The sequence below is a fragment of the Syngnathus acus genome, unplaced genomic scaffold, assembly GCF_901709675.1.
Source record: "Syngnathus acus unplaced genomic scaffold, fSynAcu1.2, whole genome shotgun sequence".
Taxonomy (NCBI): Eukaryota; Metazoa; Chordata; class Actinopteri; order Syngnathiformes; family Syngnathidae; genus Syngnathus; species Syngnathus acus.
The window spans coordinates 178,452-203,189 of record NW_023590222.1 but is presented as its reverse complement, the minus strand read 5'-3'; the positions used below and the strand labels follow the sequence as shown (position 1 = coordinate 203,189).

General features: G+C 43.6%; 1 long non-coding RNA gene across 1 annotated transcript; it reads left to right on the top strand.

The window, feature by feature from the left end:
- The first annotated feature begins 1,054 nt into the window (after positions 1-1,054).
- On the top strand, positions 1,055-15,016 carry LOC119118863. The gene is made up of 3 exons (XR_005096992.1): positions 1,055-1,166; positions 10,050-10,054; positions 15,007-15,016. It is a non-coding gene; the product is annotated as an uncharacterized LOC119118863 (long non-coding RNA).
- The last annotated feature ends 9,722 nt before the right edge of the window (positions 15,017-24,738 follow it).

Here is a 24,738-nt window from a genome sequence, read left to right as displayed (position 1 = left end):
AAGGTTAGAGCTAGGGCTAGGGTTAGGGTAAGAGGTAGGGTTAAGGTTAGAGCTAGGGCTAGGGTTAGGACTCTCACCCAGCGACCTGAGTTCAAGTCTCAGTGGAAGAAAATGGCCAAAAAGAAAGGTGAGGGGTAAGAGCTAGGGTAAGGGTTAGGAATAGGGTAAGAGCTAGGGTTAGAGCTAGGGCTAGGGTTAGGAATAGGGTAAGAGGTAGGGTTGAGGTAGGAATAGGGTTAGAGCTAGGGTTAGGAGTAGGGTAAGAGGTAGGGTTAGGGTAAGAGGTAGGGTTAAGGTTAGAGCTAGGGCTAGGGTTAGGACTCTCACCCCAGCGACCTGAGTTCAAGTCTCAGTGGAAAAAAATGGCCAAAAAGAAAGGTGAGGGTTTAGAGCTAGGGTAAGAGCTAGGATTAGGGTTAGGGTTAGGTTTAATGTTAGAGCTAGGGTTAGGGTTAGGAATAGGGTAAGAGCTAGGGTTACGGTTAGGATTAGGGTAAGAGTTAGGGTTAGGGTTACAGTTAGGGTTAGAGCTAGGGTTAGGATTAGGGTAAGGGTAAGGGTTAGGGTTAGAGCTAGGGTTAGAGCTAGGGTTAGGGTTAGGAATAGGGTAAGAGCTAGGGTTAGAGCTAGGGTTAGGGTTAGGAATAGGGTAAGAGGTAGGGTTAAGGTTAGAGCTAGGGCTAGGGTTAGGACTCTCACCCCAGCGACCTGAGTTCAAGTCTCAGTGGAAGAAAATGGCCAAAAGAAAGGTGAGTTTGTAAAACTGCAGTTTAAGGTCAGTACTCGTTTTCAATATTGATTTTTATTTATTTTTTTTTTAATTCCACCACTTTTAAATAGTCCATTACATTCATATCTGCTCCTGTCTAGTATTTACTAAAATCCAAATTTGGTTCCAACAAGATTGGTTCTACAGGACATTATTGTAATAAATAACTCCTTATGAGCACAAGTGTAGATAGTTTTTTTTCTCTTTAGTTTGCTGTTAGAAACTGTACCCTTGATCCGTGTGTTTGCTGTCCTAATAAGATAAGTTTAACATATTTTTTTCTGTACTTAAAAATCATCATTTCAGATGGGCTGATGCCAGAAGTCATAGAAGTGACCTCTTGTACCTTCACATCTCGTGGCCCAAGTAATGAAAAGTCTGCCAAAAAGTGAGGTGAGTTTGGAGTAATCCTTTTCAATATATAACTTTATCACGGTTGCTTTTAAATTGTCCAATTGTTACTACTGTATCAGTATCTAATTATCCTCACATATGCTGCTTACTAAGATTTAGATGACCCAAGCAAGATATATTAACACCACGACTTTTTTCTTAGACATGTAAGGTCTAAAGTTTAGACCTTTATTCAATCATAGTTGAATTTTGTGATAAAATGAAATTAACCCATCCAAATTTATTTATATCATCTTTGTTTGTCTATGTGTAGCACGTTATCAAAGCAAATTCCCCATACATGTAAAACACTGTCTGAAAAAAGTTCCCCACTATCCCACGGTGACAAGACATAGTACACAATATACATACAAGTAAACAACACGAAAAATAAAACAAGAAGGCACAAACAATGAATAAATAAGAATGATGAATAAATAATAAATAAATAAATAACATAATAAATAAGAGGAGCAAAAATGGAGCAAGTGTGCATACAGCAGACAGTCAGAATATACCGCAAAAGTACAGGACGCTACGCAGAAGGGGGGAGAGAGTTCAGGATCATAACAGCCTGGAGTATGAAGCTGTTGGTGAGTCTGGTGGTGCGGAAGCGCAGGCTCCTGTACCTCTTCCCAGAGGGCAGAAGATCAAACAAAGAGTGAGCGGGGTGACTCACATCACTCACGATCGCGGTCGCCTTGCGGGTGAGATGGGAGGTGTAAATGTCCTTCAGGGAGGGGAGTGAAGCACCAATAATCTTACCAGCTGTGTTCACTATGCGCTGCAGGGCCTTCATGTTGTATTCAGTGCAGCTACCACCCCAAACAGCGATACAACTGGAGAGGATGCTCTCAATGGTGCCACGGTAGAATGTAGTCATGACGGCCGGAGGAGCACTTGCTCGCCTGTTCAGAGGCAATATCAGTAAAATATATCATATAGCGGACAGACACAATGATATTTGAGAAGTGAAATGAAGTTTATGGGACTTTCAGATTTGTCAGAAGAATGGTGAAATATACCTTCAACCAGAATCCACACTCATTGGAAGCTATAGGAAGTGTCTAGAGCAGTGATTCTTAACCTTGTTGGAGGCACTGAACCCCACCAGTTTCATATGCCCATTCACCGAACCCCTCTTTTGTGAATATATATTTATTTTTTTCAAATTGAAGACAGAGATGTTTTTACTGGTGCACAAAATGAGCCGTGCATAAACATCACCTTGTTCAAAGAATAGAACCAACACAATGCATGAATTCACAACAAATGACATACCAGCAAATCAGTGTGACTTCTGCTGTTGCCTTTGCGAGACCAGTTCAGATATGCGAATTTATTAATCAGGTGTGTTTGGACCTCCGGAGTGGAGGCTCTGCCGAACCCCTGAAACCGACTCACCGAACCCCTAGGTTCGACCGAACCCAGGTTAAGAACCACTGGTCGAGAGGCTGTTATTTCTGCAAAAGGAGGATCTACTAAATATTGATATTGAAATATTGTCATTTTTCTCTTGGGGTGCCCAAATTTATGTACCTGCCTACTTTTGATGAAATAATGATTGCACACTGTCTGCAAATCCAATAAACTTCATTTCACTTCTCAAATATCACTGCCGCCATCCACCGTGTATGGATTCGGGCTAGCGCCCAAATTAAATTGGGCTAGTTGATCAACAGCAACGTTTTAAAGAAGGGCTTGTCTGGGAGTTGAACCCAGGACCTCCGACACCCAAAGCAAGAATCATACCCCTAGACCAGTGGTTCCCAAACTTTTGCAGGCTGGCGCCCCCTTTGGCTCCTCAGTGAATTCCTAGCGCCCCCCCCCCCCCCCCCAAGGACCGGCATTTATATAAATAATAATACATTTATATAAATAAATAAATAATACATTTATAATATCATTACCATTACGTTGAATTAGTGGGAGCACTGAGTTTGTTTCTCAGAAACGAGCCGGTCCCATCTAGACGTAATCGGAGACAATGACACCCGAAGTGATTTAAGGTTTGTCTTTTATTGCAGGATGCTTGGTCTCCATGTGTTGAAGCAGTTTTGAATGCTTCACTGCCTGGTTAGTTAGCCTGTCGCCACATATTAGCTTTGCGGGCTCGACTGGGGAAACATGTCACGTGACCGGGACGAGTGTCTTGACCTGAATTAATTGATCGTCGATAAAAAAAAAAATTCTGTGCGGCTTGGCGGCCCGGTACCAAGTGACCCACGGACCGGTACCGGTCCGCGGCCCGGTGGTTGGGGACCACTGCCCTAACCAGCTCAACACAACACAACACGGCGCGTTCTGGCGAGTCCCCAATTTCATGTTGACTTGAACTCAAGATGATGTTGACCGCCAGAATGCGGTTTTATTATAAGATAAAATTCTGAACATTACAAGCTTGAAATTACAAACCTGAGCTTTTGCTTTTGTAGTCTATGCTGTCGGATCTGACTGCCGCCCCCCTACCCGCCCCCCTACCGCCCCTTTCTTCCTCACCGCCCCCCCAGATCTTTCCACCGCCCCCAGGGGGGCGGTACCGCCCACTTTGGGAACCACTGCCCTAGACCAACGAGCCATGACGGAAGCTTGCAGACCATGTTACATTCCGTGTAACGTTGGCCTGTCAAACGCTCCACATAATGATAGACAACAGTGTTTCCAAGAAGAGATCGTCCGGGAGTTAAACCCAGGTAATGATGCACCCTAAGCGAGAATCATTCCCCTGCACCGATGAGCTCCATAGTCGACCAGCTGACCCCGTTACATTCCGATTGGTAGCCCATGGACCTGAAGACTGAATGTCAGTGATTAATGGAATAATGGAATCTGGTTGCCTAAGGCTCCTAATTCCCTAACTTCAAGCCCTAACGCTAACTCTAAAACCAGAACAATAACCAACCCTAATAATTAACCCCTAACCTGCTAACTCGCTAACGGTAATCCCCTCACCTTTAACCCTAACCTCTAATGCGCCCCCTAAAGGTAGTGCCCTCTAAACTTGAAGGCAGGCATATACGAAAAAGACCAGCAGATTGCCCCATTTCAGTACTGTTTTAATAACGTTTACAGATGGTTAAAATCCACATAATAGTTATAAGCGCATGTGTTCTGTGAGCGTTCCCCTTTCTGCTTCCTCCCTTTCCTTTCTCCCCGCCAAGCAGTCCATCTTGCCCCAACACAGGGCATGTTCCTTGTTAGTATCGTGGATAGTATCTCTGCTTGTCGCGTGAAAGACTGGGGTTCGGTTTTCAACCCAAGTGCGTTAACCTATGTTTGCAGCAGAGTTATTAGAGAGCTGCATTGGTTGTGCGTGCATCTTAAGTGAGTGACCTGTTAGTTTTTCAAAATGAACTCAAACTTTTATCTGTAGCCACCTTCTACTAAATCACTGGTCCCCAACCTTTTTTGCGCCACGGACCGGTTACGTGTCAGAAATATTTTCGTGGACCGGCCTTTATATAAATAAATAATACATTTATATACTATGTGCCTTCTTATTTTACTTTGTGTATTGTTTACTTGAATGTTTTGTTTGTCTGTGGACCAATTGGGTGTAATATGTCTTGTCTCCACCGTGGGATAGTAGGAAACGCAGTTTCAATGTCTTTGTATGTCTTGACATGTGAAGAAATTGACAATAAAGCAGACTTTGACTTTGACTTTGATAATGCGTTACAGTAGTCCAGGCGCGACATAATAAACGCATGTATAATAGTTTCCGCATCACGAGAGAATCGGACGAATCTTACGAATATTACGGAGGTAAAAAAGCGCAATTTTAGTTATGTTCTTATTGTGCTTTTAAAAGGAGAGCGTTTGGTCAAATGTTACCCCGAGATTAGTTACAGTATCGCTCTGAGTGATAGTACAGTTATCCATAGTTATAGTGGTTTCCTTAAATAAGTGGTGATAACAAGCTGGACCAATTATCAACATCTCAGTTTTATCTGGGATAAGACGAAGGAAATTGAGAGACATCCATTGCTTGAGCTCCGCAAGGCACGCCTCAAGATTACAACATCCTGCGGATTTGGTCATCGAGAAACGGCATATATAATTGAGTGTCATCCGCCTAACATTGAAAACTAATGTTATATTTACGTATTATGTCCCCAAGCGGAATCATATACATATTAAATAGAATTGGTCCGAGTACCGATCCCTGCGGGACACCACAAAGTGACGTTATAGAGCTCAGAGGTCGCATTACCATGGACTACTCGTTGTTTTGCTACGAATGGGAGATTTGAAACCGGCCTGTAATTACTGAGACAGTCCGGGTCGAGATTTGGTCGCTTAAGTAGCGGTTTAATGATAGCGGTTTTAAAGGCTGTCCAGAGGAGACAGACAGATTAATTATATTTAAGACGGACGGTCCTAAAATTTGAAGTAATTCTTTAAATAGTTTGGCTGGGAGCGGGTCGAGTGAACATGTCGTGCTTAGCCGCACTAACCAATTGCGTGAGCCTTTCAACGGACACACTTTTAAAATTTGATAGGGTTATTGCATGTTCGTCAGCGCCGGTAATGGGCGGTCTCGACTGAGCGATTGGAACTGTCATCTTGATCTCATCCCTAATGGATTCAATCTTTCAAGCGAAAAATTTCATGAACCCGTCGGCTGAGTGGAAGGAGCTATCGGAGGTCGGATGGCACCACGTCAGCTTTGCCACTGTATCAAATAAGTATTTAGGATTGTTTTTATTGAGATTAATAATTTGCGAGAAATAATTAGTTTTTGCTAAAATAAGCGCATCTTTGTATTTCAGGAGGCTATCGCGCCATGCCTGATGGAAAACCTCAAGTTTGGTTCAACGCCATTTTCGTTCCTGCTTTTTACATAATTGCTTAAGCGTCCGTGTTTCACCTGTGAACCGTGTAGTAGGCTTTCTACGGCGAGTTTTCAGACGTAGTGGCACTACCGAGTCGATGGCATTTAACAATGTCGCATTAAATTCATTTGTAAGATGATCAATAGAGCCGATATATGCTTGAAATATATCATTGGAGCCACCGTGTATCACTATATCCGAGTGGCTAGTGTTGTTGGACCTACACTGTTGACTAGACCTATTGCGAGCTAGCGCCCTTAGATTAGCTTCTATGTCGGGTGCTCTGCCTCCAGGGATACACATTACCGTGGCTGGATTTTTAAGTGTGGTGTTTTTCGTGTGATGGAGTCACCTATGACCAAGATGCGAGAGCCAGTAGGCCGAGATGGCTTGGGACGGCTATGCGTCTTAACTGGCTCATCGCGGTTAGCAAGCCGCTTGGGGCTAATTCAAGATTCAAGATGGCGGCGTCCCAGTTGGCTGCGGCTGCAACGGCTCTCGACAACCGACGACGGTTTGTAGGGGTTAGCTTTAAGCTTAGCCGTTAGCCCACCTCGACAGCCGCGCTTCCGCCGCCGGTCACACCGCCTACGCTTACTCCTCCTCCGGCGTGTGCTGCCCGGCGAGCCCGCTGCATTGTGAGCTTCTGGGGCTAGTGCCCGAAGCACTCCGAGGCTACGTAAACAGACTAGGGTAGTTTGTGGCTACGAGTCCGAAAACACTTGATGACCGTACCTCCAGCAGGCGCTGGCGATCATATACTAACCTACTGGATGGATAAACTAAACTTTGTGTTGTTTGTAGTGTCCTAGGCGACATATTTTGTGAAAATGCTCGTCGGTTGTCGAGAGCCGTTGCAGCCGCAGCCAACCGGGGGGCCGCCATCTTGAATCTTGAATTAGCCCCAAGCGGCTTGCTAACCGCGATGAGCCAGTTAAGACGCATAGCCGTCCCAAGCCATCTCGGCCTACTGGCTCTCGCATCTTGGTCATAGGTGACTCCATCACACGAAAAACACCACACTTAAAATCCAGCCACGGTAATGTGTATCCCTGGAGGCAGAGCACCCGACATAGAAGCTAATCTAAGGGCGCTAGCTCGCAATAGGTCTAGTCAACAGCGTAGGTCCAACAACACTAGCCACTCGGATATAGTGATACACGGTGGCTCCAATGATATATTTCAAGCATATATCGGCTCTATTGATAATCTTACAAATGGATTTAATGCGACATTGTTAAATGCCATCGACTCGGTAGTGCCACTACGTCTGAAAACTCGCCGTAGAAAGCCTACTACACGGTTCACAGGTGAAACACGGACGCTTAAGCAATTATGTAAAAAGCATGAACGAAAATGGCGTTGAACCAAACTTGAGGTTTTCTATCAGGCATGGCGCGATAGCCTCCTGAAATACAAAGATGCGCTTATTTTAGCAAAAACTAATTATTTCTCGCAAATTATTAATCTCAATAAAAACAATCCTAAATACTTATTTGATACAGTGGCAAAGCTGACGTGGTGCCATCCGACCTCCGATAGCTCCTTCCACTCAGCCGACGGGTTCATGAAATGTTTCGCTTGAAAGATTGAATCCATTAGGGATGAGATCAAGATGACAGTTTCCAATCGCTCAGGTCGAGACCGCCCATTACCGGCGCTGACGAACATGCAATAACCCTATCAAATTTTAAAAGTGTGTCCGTTGAAAGGCTCACGCAATTGGTTAGTGCGGCTAAGCAAACGACATGTTCACTCGACCCGCTCCCAGCCAAACTATTTAAAGAATTACTTCAAATTTTAGGACCGTCCGTCTTAAATATAATTAATCTGTCTGTCTCCTCTGGACAGCCTTTAAAACCGCTATCATTAAACCGCTACTTAAGCGACCAAATCTCGACCCGGACTGTCTCAGTAATTATAGGCCGGTTTCAAATCTCCCATCGTAGCAAAACAACGAGTAGTCCATGGTAATGCGACCTCTGAGCTCTATAACGTCACTTGTGGTGTCCCGCAGGGATCGGTACTCGACCAATTCTATTTAATATGTATATGATTCCGCTTGGGGACATAATACGTAAATATAACATTAGTTTTCAATGTTAGGCGGATGACACTCAATTATATATGCCGTTATCGATGACAAATCCGCAGGACTGTTGTAATCTTGAGGCGTGCCTTGCGGAGCTCAAGCAATGGATGTCTCTCAATTTCCTTCGTCTTATCCCAGATAAAACTGAGATGTTGATAATTGGTCCAGCTTGTTATCACCACTTATTTAAGGAAACCACTATAACTATGGATAACTGTACTATCACTCAGAGCGATACTGTAACTAATCTCGGGGTAACATTTGACCAAACGCTCTCCTTTCAAAAGCACAATAAGAACATAACTAAAATTGCGCTTTTTTACCTCCGTAATATTCGTAAGATTCGTCCGATTCTCTCGTGATGCGGAAACTATTATACATGCGTTTATTATGTCGCGCCTGGACTACTGTAACGCATTATCAAAGTCAAAGTCAAAGTCTGCTTTATTGTCAATTTCTTCACATGTCAAGACATACAAAGACATTGAAACTGCGTTTCCTACTATCCCACGGTGGAGGCAAGACATATTACACCCAATTGGTCCACAGACAAACAAAACATTCAAGTAAACAATACACAAAGTAAAAATAAGAAGGCACATAGTATATAAATGTATTATTTATTTATATAAAGGCCGGTCCACGAAAATATTTCTGACACGTAACCGGTCCGTGGCGCAAAAAAGGTTGGGGACCAGTGATTTAGTAGAAGGTGGCTACAGATAAAAGTTTGAGTTCATTTTGAAAGACTAACAGGTCACTCACTTAAGATGCACGCACAACCAATGCAGCTCTCTAATAACTCTGCTGCAAACATAGGTTAACGCACTTGGGTTGAAAACCGAACCCAGTCTTTCACGCGACAAGCAGAGATACTATCCACGATACTAACAAGGAACATGCCCTGTGTTGGGGCAAGATGGACTGCTTGGCGGGAGAAAGGAAAGGGAGGAAGCAGAAAGGGGAACGCTCACAGAACACATGCGCTTATAACTATTATGTGGATTTAACCATCTGTAACGTTATTAAAACAGTACTGAAATGGGGCAATCTGCTGGTCTTTTCGTATATGCCTGCCTTCAAGTTTAGAGGGCACTACCTTAGAGGTTAGGGTTAAGGTGAGGGGGTTACCGTTAGCGAGTTAGCAGGTTAGGGGGTTAATTATTAGGGTTTGGTTATTGTTCTGGTTTTAGAGTTAGCGTTAGGGCTTGAAGTTAGGGAATTAGGAGCCTTAGGCCAACCAGATTCCATTTATTCCATTAATCACTGACATTCAGTCTTCAGGTCCATGGGCTACCAATCGGAATGTACGGGGTCAGCTGGTCGACTATGGAGCTCATCGGTGCAGGGGAATGATTCTCGCTTAGGGTGCATCATTACCTGGGTTTAACTCCCGGACGATCTCTTCTTGGAAACACTGTTGTCTATCATTATGTGGAGCGTTTGACAGGCCAACGTTACACGGATGTAACATGGTCTGCAAGCTTCCGTCATGGCTCGTTGGTCTAGGGGTATGATTCTTGCTTTGGGTGTCGGAGGTCCTGGGTTCAACTCCCAGACAAGCCCTTCTTTAAAACGTTGCTGGTGATCAACTAGCCCATTTAATTTTGGGCGCTAGCCCGAATCCATACACGGTGGATGGCGGCAGTGATATTTGAGAAGTGAAATGAAGTTTATTGGATTTGCAGACAGTGTGCAATCATTATTTCATCAAAAGTAGGCAGGTACATAAATTTGGGCACCCCAAGAGAAAAATGACAATATTTCACTATCAATATTTAGTAGATCCTCCTTTTGCAGAAATAACAGCCTCTCGACCAGTGGTTCTTAACCTGGGTTCGGTCGAACCCTAGGGGTTCGGTGAGTCGGTTTCAGGGGTTCGGCAGAGCCTCCACTCCGGAGGTCCAAACACACCTGATTAATAAATCGCATATCTGAACTGGTCTCGCAAAGGCAACAGCAGAAGTCACACTGATTTGCTGGTATGTCATTTGTTGTGAATTCATGCATTGTGTTGGTTCTATTCTTTGAACAAGGTGATGTTTATGCACGGCTCATTTTGTGCACCAGTAAAAACATCTCTGTCTTCAATTTGAAAAAAATAATATATATTCACAAAAGAGGGGTTCGGTGAATGGGCATATGAAACTGGTGGGTTCAGTGCCTCCAACAAGGTTAAGAATCACTGCTCTAGACACTTCCTATAGCTTCCAATGAGGTGTGGATTCTGGTTGAAGGTATATTTCACCATTCTTCTTGACAAATCTGAAAGTCCCATAAACTTCATTTCACTTCTCAAATATCATTGTGTCTGTCCGCTATATGATATATTTTACTGATATTGCCTCTGAACAGGCGAGTAAGTGCTCCTCCGGCCGTCATGACTACATTCTACCGTGGCACCATTGAGAGCATCCTCTCCAGTTGTATCGCTGTTTGGGTGGTAGCTGCACTGAATACAACATGAAGGCCCTGCAGCGCATAGTGAACACAGCTGGTAAGATTATTGGTGCTTCACTCCCCTCCCTGAAGGACATTTACACCTCCCATCTCACCCGCAAGGCGACCGCGATCGTGAGTGATGTGAGTCACCCCGCTCACATCTTTGTTTGATCTTCTGCCCTCTGGGAAGAGGTACAGGAGCCTGCGCTTCCGCACCACCAGACTCACCAACAGCTTCATACTCCAGGCTGTTATGATCCTGAACTCTCTCCCCCCTTCTGCGTAGCGTCCTGTACTTTTGCGGTATATTCTGACTGTCTGCTGTATGCACACTTGCTCCATTTTTGCTCCTCTTATTTATTATGTTATTTATTTATTTATTTATTATTTATTCATCACTCTTATTTATTCATTGTTTGTGCCTTCTTGTTTTTATTTTTCGTGTTGTTTACTTGTATGTATATTGTGTACTATGTCTTGTCACCGTGGGATAGTGGGGAACTTTTTTCAGACAGTGTTTTACATGTATGGGGAATTTGCTTTGATAACGTGCTACACATAGACAAACAAAGATGATATAAATAAATTTGGATGGGTTAATTTTCATTTTATCACAAAATTCAACTATGATTGAATAAAGGTCTAAACTTTAGACCTTACATGTCTAAGAAAAAAAGTCGTGGTGTTTAATATATCTTGCTTGGGTCATCTAAATCTTAGTAAGCAGCATATGTGAGGATAATTAGATACTGATACAGTAGTAACAATTGGACAATTTAAAAGCAACCGTGATAAAGTTATATATTGAAAAGGATTACTCCAAACTCACCTCACTTTTTGGCAGGACTTTCATTACTTGGGCCACGAGATGTGAAGGTACAAGAGGTCACTTCTATGACTTCTGGCATCAGCCCATCTGAAATGATGATTTTTAAGTCCAGAAAAAAATATGTTAAACTTATCTTATTAGGACAGCAAACACACGGATCAGGGTACAGTTTCTAACAGCAAACTAAAGAGAAAAAAAAACTATCTACACTTGTGCTCATAAGGAGTTATTTATTACAATAATGTCCTGTAGAACCCAATCTTGTTGGAACCAAATTTGGATTTTGGTAAATACTAGACAGGAGCAGATATGAATGTAATGGACTATTTAAAAGTGGTGGAATTAAAAAATAAATAAATAAAAATCAATATTGAAAACGAGTTAAAACTGCAGTTTACAAACTCACCTTTCTTTTTGGCCATTTTCTTCCACTGAGACTTGAACTCAGGTCGCTGGGGTGAGAGTCCTAACCCTAGCCCTAGCTCTAACCTTAACCCTACCTCTTACCCTATTCCTAACCCTAACCCTAGCTCTAACCCTAGCGCTTACCCTATTCCTAACCCTAACCCTAGCTCTAACCCTAACTGTAACCCTAACCCTAACTCTTACCCTAATCCTAACCCTAGCTCTAACCCTAGCTCTTACCCTATTCCTAACCCTAACCCTAGCTCTAACCCTAACTGTAACCCTAACCCTAACTCTTACCCTAATCCTAACCGTAACCCTAGCTCTTACCCTATTCCTAACCCTAACCCTAGCTCTAACCTTAAACCTAACCCTAACCCTAATCCTAGCTCTTACCCTAGCTCTAACCCCTCACCTTTCTTTTGGCCATTTTTTTCCACTGAGACTTGAACTCAGGTCGCTGGGTGAGAGTCCTAACCCTAGCCCTAGCTCTAACCTTAACCCTACCTCTTACCCTATTCCTAACCCTAACCCTAGCTCTAACCCTAGCTCTAACCCTAGCTCTTACCTATTCCTAACCCTAACCCTAGCTCTAACCCTAACTGTAACCCTAACCTAATCCTAACCCTAGCTCTAACCCTAGCTCTTACCCTATTCCTAACCCTAACCCTAGCTCTAACCCTAACTGTAACCCTAATCCTAACCGTAACCCTAGCTCTTACCCTATTCCTAACCCTAGCTCTAACCTTAACCTAACCCTAACCCTAATCCTAGCTCTTACCCTAGCTCTAACCCCTCACCTTTCTTTTTGGCCATTTTCTTCCACTGAGACTTGAACTCAGGTCGCTGGGGTGAGAGTCCTAACCCTAGCCCTAGCTCTAACCCTACCTCTTACCCTATTCCTAACCCTAACCCGAGCTCTAACCCTAGCTCTACCCTATTCCTAACCCTAACCCTAGCTCTAACCCTAACTGTAACCCTAACCCTAACTCTTACCCTAATCCTAACCCTAGCTCTTACCCTATTCCTAACCCTAACCCTAGCTCTAACCCTAACTGTAACCCTAACCCTAACTCTTACCCTAATCCTAACCGTAACCCTAGCTCTTACCCTATTCCTAACCCTAACCCTAGCTCTAACCCTAGCTCTTACCCTAGCTCTAACCCCTCACCTTTCTTTTTGGCCATTTTTTCCACTGAGACTTGAACTCAGGTCGCTGAGGTGAGAGTCCTAACCCTAGCCCTAGCCCTAACCTTAACCCTACCTCTTACCCTAACCCTACCTCTTACCCTACTCCTAACCCTAGCTCTAACCCTATTCCTACCTCAACCCTACCTCTTACCCTATTCCTAACCCTAGCCCTAGCTCTAACCCTAGCTCTAACCCAAACCCTAGCTCTTACCCTATTCCTAACCCTAACCCTAACCCTAATCCTTACCCTAACCCTAATCCTTACCCTAGCTCTTACCCCTCACCTTTCTTTTTGGCCATTTTTTTCCATTGAGACTTGAACTCAGGTCGCTGGGGTGAGAGTCCTAACCCTAGCCCTAGCTCTAACCTTAACCCTACCTCTTACCCTAACCCTAGCCCTAGCCTTAACCCTACCTCTTACCCTAACCCTAGCCCTAGCCCTAGCTCTAACCCTAACCCAACCCTAGATCTTACCCTATTCCTAACCCTAGCTCTAACCCTAACTCTAACCCTAGCCCTTACCCTAACCACCCTAACTCTAGCATATGGTATATGGTTTTATGGGGAGCACACGAGCAACTCTGTTGCAAATTTTTCAGGATAAGATATTTTTGGTCCCACTGGGATTTGAACTCAGGTCGCTGGGGTGAGAGTACAGAGCACTAACCACTACACTACAGAACCCACGCCATTACTTCATGGATGTTACCTATATGGTTTTATGGAGCAGCTCACAAGCAAATAGCATAGATAGGAATAGGTAATGTCAAAATAGTTCAGGTTCCACTGAGACTTGAACTCAGGTCACTGGGGTGAGAGACCAGAGCATTAACCACTACACTATGGAACGCACACCAATATTCCATGGAAGTTACGTATGGTTTTATGGAGCAGCTCACAAGCCAGATATAGGAATAGTATAAATAGGAATAGGTAAATGCCAAAATAGTTGAGGTTCCACTGAGACTTGAACGCAGGGCGCTGGGGTGAGGAGTCTAGAATACTAACCACTACAGTATGGAACACCACTATTAATCCATGGAAGTTACCTATATGGTTTTATAGAGCAGCTCACAAGCAAATTGCATACATAGGAATAGGTAATGCCAAAATAGTTGAGGTTCCACTGAGACTTGAACTCAAGTCGCTGGGGTGAGAGTCCACAGCACAAACCACTACAGTATGGAACCCACGGCATTACGTCATGGAAGTTACGTATATTGGTTTTATGGACCAGCTCACAAGCAAATAGTATATATACATAGGAATAGGTAAATGCCAAAATAGTTGATGTTCCACTGAGACTTGAACTCCAGTCACTGGGTGGAGAATCCAGAGCACTTAACCAACTACACTATGGAACGCACGACATTATTTCATGGAAGTTACGTATATGGTTTTATGGAGCAGCTCACAAGCCAGTATAGATAGGAATAGGTAAATGCCAAAATAGTGAGGTTCCACTGAGACTTGAACTCAGGTCGCTGGGGTGAGAGTACAGAGCACTAACCACTACAGTATGGAAACCACACCATTGTTTCATGGAAGTTATGTATATGGTTTTATGGAGCAGCTCACAAGCATATATAGGAATAGGCAAATGCCAAAACAGTTGAGGTTCCACTGAGACTTGAACTCTGGTCGCTGGGGTGAGAGTCCAGAGCACTAACCACTAGAGTATGTAACCCACACCATTAATCCATGGAAGTTATGTATATGGTTTTATGGAGCAGCTCACAAGCATATATATAGGAATAGGCAAATGCCAAAACAGTTGAGGTTCCACTGAGCCTTGAACTCTGGTCGCTGGGGTGAGAGTCCAGAGCACTAACCACTAGAGTATGTAACCCACACCATTAATCCATGGTAGTTAGCTATATGGTTTTATGGAGCAGCTCACAAGCAAATAGCATAGATAGGAATAGGTAAATGTCAAAATAGTTCAGGTTCCACTGAGACTTGAACTCGGATCAGTGGATTCAGAGTCCAGTGTGCTAACCATTACACTATGGAACCACAAGGTCCAGACCATGGCTGGTGTGGGAGCCAGAAGTTTTGAATTATTTTTTTCTTCTTTTTTTTTTTTTTTTTAATTGCTAATGTGTCAATTGCTGGGTATCTGAAACCAGTTTTTCCAGTGTCCAGAGACCAGCTATTCCAATTTAGTCCCATAATTGGCTTTCTGTACAGCGCACAAGTGGCAGGGAAGTCTGGGAGTACAGTCAAACCTCTGTTTTCGCACGTCCCGGTTCTCGAACAAATCGGAATTCGAACAAAAAAATTCGAGATTTTTTTGCTTCGGTTGTCCAACAAAATTCGGAGGTTGAACCTCGCAAGATGAGCCGAAAGGACCCGAGAAAACCCGACCGCCGCGGCCCGGATGCCGACTGACTCCGTTCGTTATTGTATTTCGTTACTTGAGGATTGTATTAACCCCTAATCATGCCTCCAAAGAAAGCAAGTGGGAGCAGTAAAGCCATCCTAAACACCAAAGGCGCTCTTTAAGCAATGCGACAGTGAGCGCCCGGCGCGCTGCGGTTGCGCGACCCGCACCAAATTAAGCTCCCTGCGCACTGAGATCCACTTAAATTTTAGAAAGTACATCAGAACTTTAAAATATTTTCTAAATTTCAGCGACGGCTCTGTCACAATAATGCGACCAGCGCGGTGCAGGTTGGGCGGTCGGCGGCACGCTACGGTTGAGCGTTCTCTCTCGCTCTCGCTCTCTCCTCGCGCTCTCTCTCTCTCTCTCTCGCATCTTTCTCGCTCTCGTCTCGCTCTCACACACACACACACACACACACACGCACACCACACACACACACACACCATCATCGGCGGACACTCGGGACGAGTATGACTGTCTTCTTCTCAGGGTCGTCTACTTGTGGGTCGCAGGTGGGCGTAGAGGCCGATCCGGGATCCACATATTTTGTGCAGTGTGGGCAGGGGAAAGTGGTGGTGGGTTGTGGTCGTGCTGGAGCCTGTTTTTGTCTTTCCTTACGGAGTTGTTGTTTGGTTCTGGGACACACGGCGGAGTTCCTTTTCATGATGTGCTGCCCTTCTTGCATACAATCGTGTAGTGTTAATTCCGTTGTGTTCGATTCGAATCTGGGTTATGGCATAATCAAATTACCGTTTTTTCCATGTATAATGCGCAAAATTTAACTAATTTTTTGTCCTAAAATCTGGGGTGCGCATTATACAATGGGTACAATTTTTTTTAATTTTTTTTTTTTTTTGTGAAGAAAATCATGGTACAAAAAAACAATTTTTGAAGAAAATCTTGTCACGGATGGTTCTTTACAACGTCACTTTCCTCTCTTTCATTTACTTAACTGATCGCGGTGGATGCCTTTCTGGGCAGTCGGAGAAATCACACGCCCAACAAAAAAAATACATCCAGCCTAGTTAAGAAATCACCAGAAAGATCACCATGACAATTGTGAATAATAAATAAATAATTATTATATATATTATATAAGTATTATTATATAATAAATAATTGTGATAAATAACTGGAACATCACTCAAATATTGGTGATCCAGTTGGAGAGTCTCACATATTTCTTCGCTATTGAGTTGCCTACTGCATGTGCAGTGATTACTGACCGGCAGAATAACATCCGGTTGTTCCCAAAGATGACTTTTTTCTGAAATAATTTTATGTTTACGGACTTAAGTAACCCGGCCGGGTCATACCAAAGACTATAAAACTGGGACCCATTGCCTCCCTGCTTGGCACTCAGCATTAAGGGTTGGAATTGGGGGGTTAGATCACCAAATGATTCCCGAGCGCAGCGCCGCTGCTGCTCACTGCTCCCCTCTCCCCCAGGGGATGGATCAAAATCACACGGGGATGGGTCAAATGCAGAGGACAAATTTCACCACACCCAGACGCGTGTGTGACGATCATTGGGACTTTAAAAAAAAAACAAAAAACGTTGGAAACTTTGGAATCCAAAGTGCTTCCAAACGAATGACTTGAAGCCCAAAGGGGAGCGAATTTCATCGTCTTCTTGGACACTAGCCATAGCACCAGCCCAGGAGCCGCGTAGTTGTCGGCTCCCCTTTCACGTGCCTGCTCTGCTCACAACACAGCACGCCGCGTACTGCTCCCGGAAAGAGGAAGCAGCAACAATGAACTGGATTTCAAATTAAAGTCGCGTTCTAATGTCCGAGGTCCACACACGGCGATATAAATCGATGTTTACGTTTAGCATCGATGCCAATAAATCGTAGAGCATTATATCGATTAATCGATGTGTATCGATGAATCGTTACACCCCTATTTGATATCATTACATCGTAAGATGGCCGCCGCGGATGGCCACTCGGTGACTCGCTCTATATTTGTTATTTTTACATCTTTTAACCTCACTTGTATCATACTTCCGGTTTGCCACGTAGAGCGCCGCAGCGCACTTGAGAGAGGATCTACATTCCTACATTTCTATATGCTTTTCTAATTTTTCCTCGCTTTTTTACGTTTTTTACTCAGTTTTGGGAGTTTACTATTGTTGAAAGTCACGGACCGTCAATTCCTGCCATTTCAACCACGTCACCTGTTTGGCTCTCAGCGGAGGCTTCGTGGCTGTTTGTCTACCGTCGATCATCGGACACGTAAGTATGGCTGCGGATCAAGAGGTTTGTACGGCTTTGTGCACCAACTGCACCCTTCTCTTAGAGAGGTTGTCCCTGCTAGAGGGACATGTCCGCCAGCTTGAGGAGAATAGTGTGATAACAGTAGATTTTGGCGGGACACAGATGCGGACTGTAGTCAGCCCCTAGCCCAGTTAGCATTAGACTTAGACTTAGACTTAGACAAACTTTATTGTCATTTTGTCAACACTGGGTGTACACAAAACGAAATTACGTTGCGTACGGCTTTCAACAATGTAGTGGTATTGCGGCTGGTTAAAAAGTGACATTCTATATAAAATATGAAATAAGATAAGTATAGAGTACAAAGTGCAGCAGTGATAAAGTATGTAAACCGCGTCTTATCCCAGATAAAACTGAGATGTTGATAATTGGTCCAGCTTGTTATCACCACTTATTTAAGGAACCACTAAACTATGGACAACTGTACTATCACTCAGAGCGATACTGTAACTAATCTCGGGGTAACATTTGACCAAACGCTCTCCTTTTCAAAAGCACAATAAGAACATAACTAAAATTGCGCTTTTTTACCTCCGTAATATTCGTAAGATTCGTCGATTCTTCTCGTGATGCGGAAACTATTATACATGCGTTTATTATGTCGCGCCTGGACTACTGTAACGCATTATCAAAGTCAAAGTCAAAGTCTGCTTTATTGTCAATTTCTTCACATGTCAAGACATACAAAGACATTGAAACTGCGTTTCCTACTATCCCACGGTGGAGACAAGACATATTACACCCAATTGGTCCACAGACAAACAAAATTCAAGTAAACAATACACAAAGTAAAATAAGAAGGCACATAGTATATAAAGTATTATTTTTTATATAAAGGCCGGTCCACGAAAATATTTCTGACACGTAACCGGTCCGTGGCGCAAAAAAGGTTGGGGACCAGTGATTTAGTAGAAGGTGGCTACAGATAAAAGTTTGAGTTCATTTTGAAAAAACAGGTCACTCACTTAAGATGCACGCACAACCAATGCAGCTCTCTAATAACTCTGCTGCAAACATAGGTTAACGCACTTGGGTTGAAAACCGAACCCCAGTCTTTCACGCGACAAGCAGAGATACTATCCACGATACTAACAAGGAACATGCCCTGTGTTGGGGCAAGATGGACTGCTTGGCGGGAGAAAGGAAAGGGAGGAAGCAGAAAGGGGAACGCTCACAGAACACATGCGCTTATAACTATTATGTGGATTTTAACCATCTGTAAACGTTATTAAAACAGTACTGAAATGGGGCAATCTGCTGGTCTTTTTCGTATATGCCTGCCTTCAAGTTTAGAGGGCACTACCTTTAGGGGCGCATTAGAGGTTAGGGTTAAAGGTGAGAGGGTTACCGTTAGCGAGTTAGCAGGTTAGGGGTTAATTATTAGGGTTTGGTTATTGTTCTGGTTTTAGAGTTAGCGTTAGGGCTTGAAGTTAGGGAATTAGGAGCCTTAGGCCAACCAGATTCCATTTATTCCATTAATCACTGACATTCAGTCTTCAGGTCCATGGGCTACCAATCGGAATGTAACGGGGTCAGCTGGTCGACTATGGAGCTCAGCGGTGCAGGGGAATGATTCTCGCTTAGGGTGCATCATTACCTGGGTTTAACTCCCGGACGATCTCTTCTTGGAAACACTGTTGTCTATAATGTGGAGCGTTTGACAGGCCAACGTTACACGGAATGTAACATGGTCTGCAAGCTTCCGTCATGGCTCGTTGGTCTAGGGGTATGATTCTTGCTTTGGGTGTCGGAGGTCCTGGGTTCAACTCCCCGACAAGCCCTTCTTTAAAACGTTGCTGTTGATCAACTAGCCCAATTTAATTTTGGGCGCTAGCCCGAATCCATACACGGTGGATGGCGGCAGTGATATTTGAGAAGTGAAATGAAGTTTATTGGATTTGCAGACAGTGTGCAATCATTATTTCATCAAAAGTAGGCAGGTACATAAATTTGGGCACCCCAAGAGAAAAATGACAATATTTCAATATCAATATTTAGTAGATCCTCCTTTTGCAGAAATAACAGCCTCTCGACCAGTGGTTCTTAACCTGGGTTCGGTCGAACCCTAGGGGTTCGGTGAGTCGGTTTCAGGGGTTCGGCAGAGCCTCCACTCCGGAGGTCCAAACACACCTGATTAATAAATTCGCATATCTGAACTGGTCTCGCAAAGGCAACAGCAGAAGTCACACTGATTTGCTGGTATGTCATTTGTTGTGAATTCATGCATTGTGTTGGTTCTATTCTTTGAACAAGGTGATGTTTATGCACGGCTCATTTTGTGCACCAGTAAAAACATCTCTGTCTTCAATTTGAAAAAAATAAATATATATTCACAAAAGAGGGGTTCGGTGAATGGGCATATGAAACTGGTGGGGTTCAGTGCCTCCAACAAGGTTAAGAATCACTGCTCTAGACACTTCCTATAGCTTCCAATGAGTGTGGATTCTGGTTGAAGGTATATTTCACCATTCTTCTTGACAAATCTGAAAGTCCCATAAACTTCATTTCACTTCTCAAATATCATTGTGTCTGTCCGCTATATGATATATTTTACTGATATTGCCTCTGCACAGGCGAGCAAGTGCTCCTCCGGCCGTCATGACTACATTCTACCGTGGCACCATTGAGAGCATCCTCTCCATTTGTATCGCTGTTTGGGGTGGTAGCTGCACTGAATACAACATGAAGGCCCTGCAGCGCATAGTGAACACAGCTGGTAAGATTATTGGTGCTTCACTCCCCTCCCTGAAGGACATTTACACCTCCCATCTCACCCGCAAGGCGACCGCGATCGTGAGTGATGTGAGTCACCCCGCTCACTCTTTGTTTGATCTTCTGCCCTCTGGGAAGAGGTACAGGAGCCTGCGCTTCCGCACCACCAGACTCACCAACAGCTCATACTCCAGGCTGTTATGATCCTGAACTCTCTCCCCCCTTCTGCGTAGCGTCCTGTACTTTTGCGGTATTCTGACTGTCTGCTGTATGCAACTTGCTCCATTTTTGCTCCTCTTATTTATTATGTTATTTATTTATTTATTATTTATTCATCACTCTTATTTATTCATTGTTTGTGCCTTCTTGTTTTTATTTTTCGTGTTGTTTACTTGTATGTATATTGTGTACTATGTCTTGTCACCGTGGGATAGTGGGGAACTTTTTTCAGACAGTGTTTTACATGTATGGGGAATTTGCTTTGATAACGTGCTACACATAGACAAACAAAGATGATATAAATAAATTTGGATGGGTTAATTTTCATTTTATCACAAAATTCAACTATGATTGAATAAAGGTCTAAACTTTAGACCTTACATGTCTAAGAAAAAAGTCGTGGTGTTTAATATATCTTGCTTGGGTCATCTAAATCTTAGTAAGCAGCATATGTGAGGATAATTAGATACTGATACAGTAGTAACAATTGGACAATTTAAAAGCAACCGTGATAAAGTTATATATTGAAAAGGATTACTCCAAACTCACCTCACTTTTTGGCAGACTTTTCATTACTTGGGCCACGAGATGTGAAGGTACAAGAGGTCACTTCTATGACTTCTGGCATCAGCCCATCTGAAATTATGATTTTTAAGTACAGAAAAAAATATGTTAAACTTATCTTATTAGGACAGCAAACACACGGATCAAGGGTACAGTTTCTAACAGCAAACTAAAGAGAAAAAAAAACTATCTACACTTGTGCTCATAAGGAGTTATTTATTACAATAATGTCCTGTAGAACCAATCTTGTTGGAACCAAATTTGGATTTTGGTAAATACTAGACAGGAGCAGATATGAATGTAATGGACTATTTAAAAGTGGTGGAATTAAAAAATAAATAAATAAAAATCAATATTGAAAACGAGTTAAACTGCAGTTTTACAAACTCACCTTTCTTTTGGCCATTTTCTTCCACTGAGATTGAACTCAGGTCGCTGGGGTGAGAGTCCTACCCTAGCCCTAGCTCTAACCTTAACCCTACCTCTTACCCTATTCCTAACCCTAACCCTAGCTCTAACCCTAGCTCTTACCCTATTCCTAACCCTAACCCTAGCTCTAACCCTAACTGTAACCCTAACCCTAACTCTTACCCTAATCCTAACCCTAGCTCTAACCTAGCTCTTACCCTATTCCTAACCCTAACCCTAGCTCTAACCCTAACTGTAACCCTAACCCTAACTCTTACCCTAATCCTAACCGTAACCCTAGCTTTACCCTATTCCTAACCCTAACCCTAGCTCTAACCTTAAACCTAACCCTAACCCTAATCCTAGCTCTTACCCTAGCTCTAACCCCTCACCTTTCTTTTTGGCCATTTCTTTCCACTGAGACTTGAACTCAGGTCGCTGGGGTGAGAGTCCTAACCCTAGCCCTAGCTCTAACCTTAACCCTACCTCTTACCCTATTCCTAACCCTAACCCTAGCTCTAACCCTAGCTCTTACCCTATTCCTAACCCTAACCCTAGCTCTAACCCTAACTGTAACCCTAACCCTAACTCTTACCCTAATCCTAACCCTAGCTCTAACCCTAGCTCTTACCCTATTCCTAACCCTAACCCTAGCTCTAACCCTAACTGTAACCCTAACCCTAACTCTTACCCTAATCCTAACCGTAACCCTAGCTCTTACCCTATTCCTAACCCTAACCCTAGCTCTAACCTTAAACCTAACCCTAACCCTAATCCTAGCTCTTACCCTAGCTCTAACCCCTCACCTTTCTTTTTGGCCATTTTTTTCCACTGAGACTTGAACTCAGGTCGCTGGGGTGAGAGTCCTAACCCTAGCCCTAGCTCTAACCTTAACCCTACCTCTTACCCTAACCCTACCTCTAACCCTATTCCTACCTCAACCCTACCTCTTACCCTATTCCTAACCCTAGCCCTAGCTCTAACCCTAGCTCTAACCCAACCTCCCCTAGCTCTTACCTATTCCTAACCCTAACCCTAATCCTTACCCTATCTCTACCCCTCACCTTTCTTTTTGGCCATTTTTTTTTTTCCATTGAGACTTGAACTCAGGTCGCTGGGGTGAGAGTCCTAACCCTAGCCCTAGCTCTAACCTTAACCCTACCTCTTACCCTAACCCTAGCCCTAGCCTTAACCCTACCTCTTACCCTAACCCTAGCCCTAGCTCTAACCCTAACCCTACCTCTTACCCTATTCCTAACCCTACCTCTTACCCTATTCCTAACCCTACCTCTTACCCTATTCCTAACCCCTCACCTTTCTTTTTGGCCATTTTTTTCCATTGAGACTTGAACTCAGGTCGCTGGGGTGAGAGTCCTAACCCTAGCCCTAGCTCTAAACCTTACCCTACCCTTACCCTTTCCTAACCCTATTCCTAACCCTAACCCTAGCTCTAACCCTAACCCTTACCCTAACCACCCTAACTCTAGCATATGGTATATGGTTTTATGGGGGAGCACACGAGCAACTCTGTTGCAAATTTTTCAAGGATAAGATATTTTGGTCCCACTGGGATTTGAACTCAGGTCGCTGGGGTGAGAGTACAGAGCACTAACCACTACACTACAGAACCCACCCATTACTCATGGATGTTACCTATATGGTTTTATGGAGCAGCTCACAAGCAAATAGCATAGATAGGAATAGGTAAATGTCAAAATAGTTCAGGTTCCACTGAGACTTGAACTCAGGTCACTGGGGTGAGAGACCAGAGCATTAACCACTACACTATGGAACGCACACCAATATTCCATGGAAGTTACGTATATGGTTTTATGGAGCAGCTCACAAGCCAGCTATAGGAATAGTATAAATAGGAATAGGTAAATGCCAAAATAGTTGAGGTTCCACTGAGACTTGAACGCAGGGCGCTGGGTGAGAGTCTAGAGTACTAACCACTACAGTATGGAACCCACACTATTAATCCATGGAAGTTACCTATATGGTTTTATAGAGCAGCTCACAAGCAAATAGCATACATGGGAATAGGTAAATGCCAAAATAGTTGAGGTTCCACTGAGACTTGAACTCAAGTCGCTGGGGTGAGAGTCCACAGCACAAACCACTACAGTATGGAACCCACGGCATTACGTCATGGAAGTTACGTATATGGTTTTATCCCTCACAAGCAAATAGTATATACATAGGAATAGGTAAATGCCAAAATAGTTGATGTTCCACTGAGACTTGAACTCCGGTCACTGGGGTGGGAATCCAGAGCACTAACCACTACACTATGGAACGCACGACATTATTTCATGGAAGTTACGTATATGGTTTTATGGAGCAGCTCACAAGCCAGTATAGATAGGAATAGGTAAATGCCAAAATAGTTGAGGTTCCACTGAGACTTGAACTCAGGTCGCTGGGGTGAGAGTACAGACTAACCACTACAGTGGAAACCACACCATTGTTTCATGGAAGTTTGTATATGGTTTTATGGAGCAGCTCACAAGCATATATGTAGGAATAGGCAAATGCCAAAACAGTTGAGGTTCCACTGAGACTTGAACTCGGGTCGCTGGGGTGAGAGTCCAGAGCACTTACCACTACACTATGGAACTCATGCCATGGAAGTTACGTATATGGTTTTATAGAGCAGCTCACAAGCAGTATAGATAGGAATAGGTAAATGCAAAAAAGGTTGAGGTTCCACTGAGACTTGAACTCGGATCAGTGGATTCAGAGTCCAGTGTGCTAACCATTACACTATGGAACCACAAGGTCCAGACCATGGCAGGATATGCTGGTGTGGGAGCCAGAAGTTTTGAATTCTTTTTTTTTTTTTCTTTTTTTTTTAATTGCTAATGTGTCAATTGCTGGGCATCTGAAACCAGTTTTTCCAGTGTCCAGAGACCAGCTATTCCAATTAGTCCCATAATTGGCTTTCTGTACAGCGCCAAGTGGCAGGGAAGTCTGGGAGTACAGTCAAACCTCGGTTTTCGAACGTCCCGGTTCTCGAACAAATCGGAATTCGAACAAAGAAATTCGAGATTTTTTTGCTTCGGTTGTCCAACAAAATTCGGAGGTTGAACCTCGCAAGATGAGCCGAAAGGACCCGAGAAAACCCGACCGCGCGCGGCCCGGATGCCGACTGACTCCGTTCGTTATTGTAATTTCGTTACTTTGAGGATTGTATTAACCCCTAATCATGCCT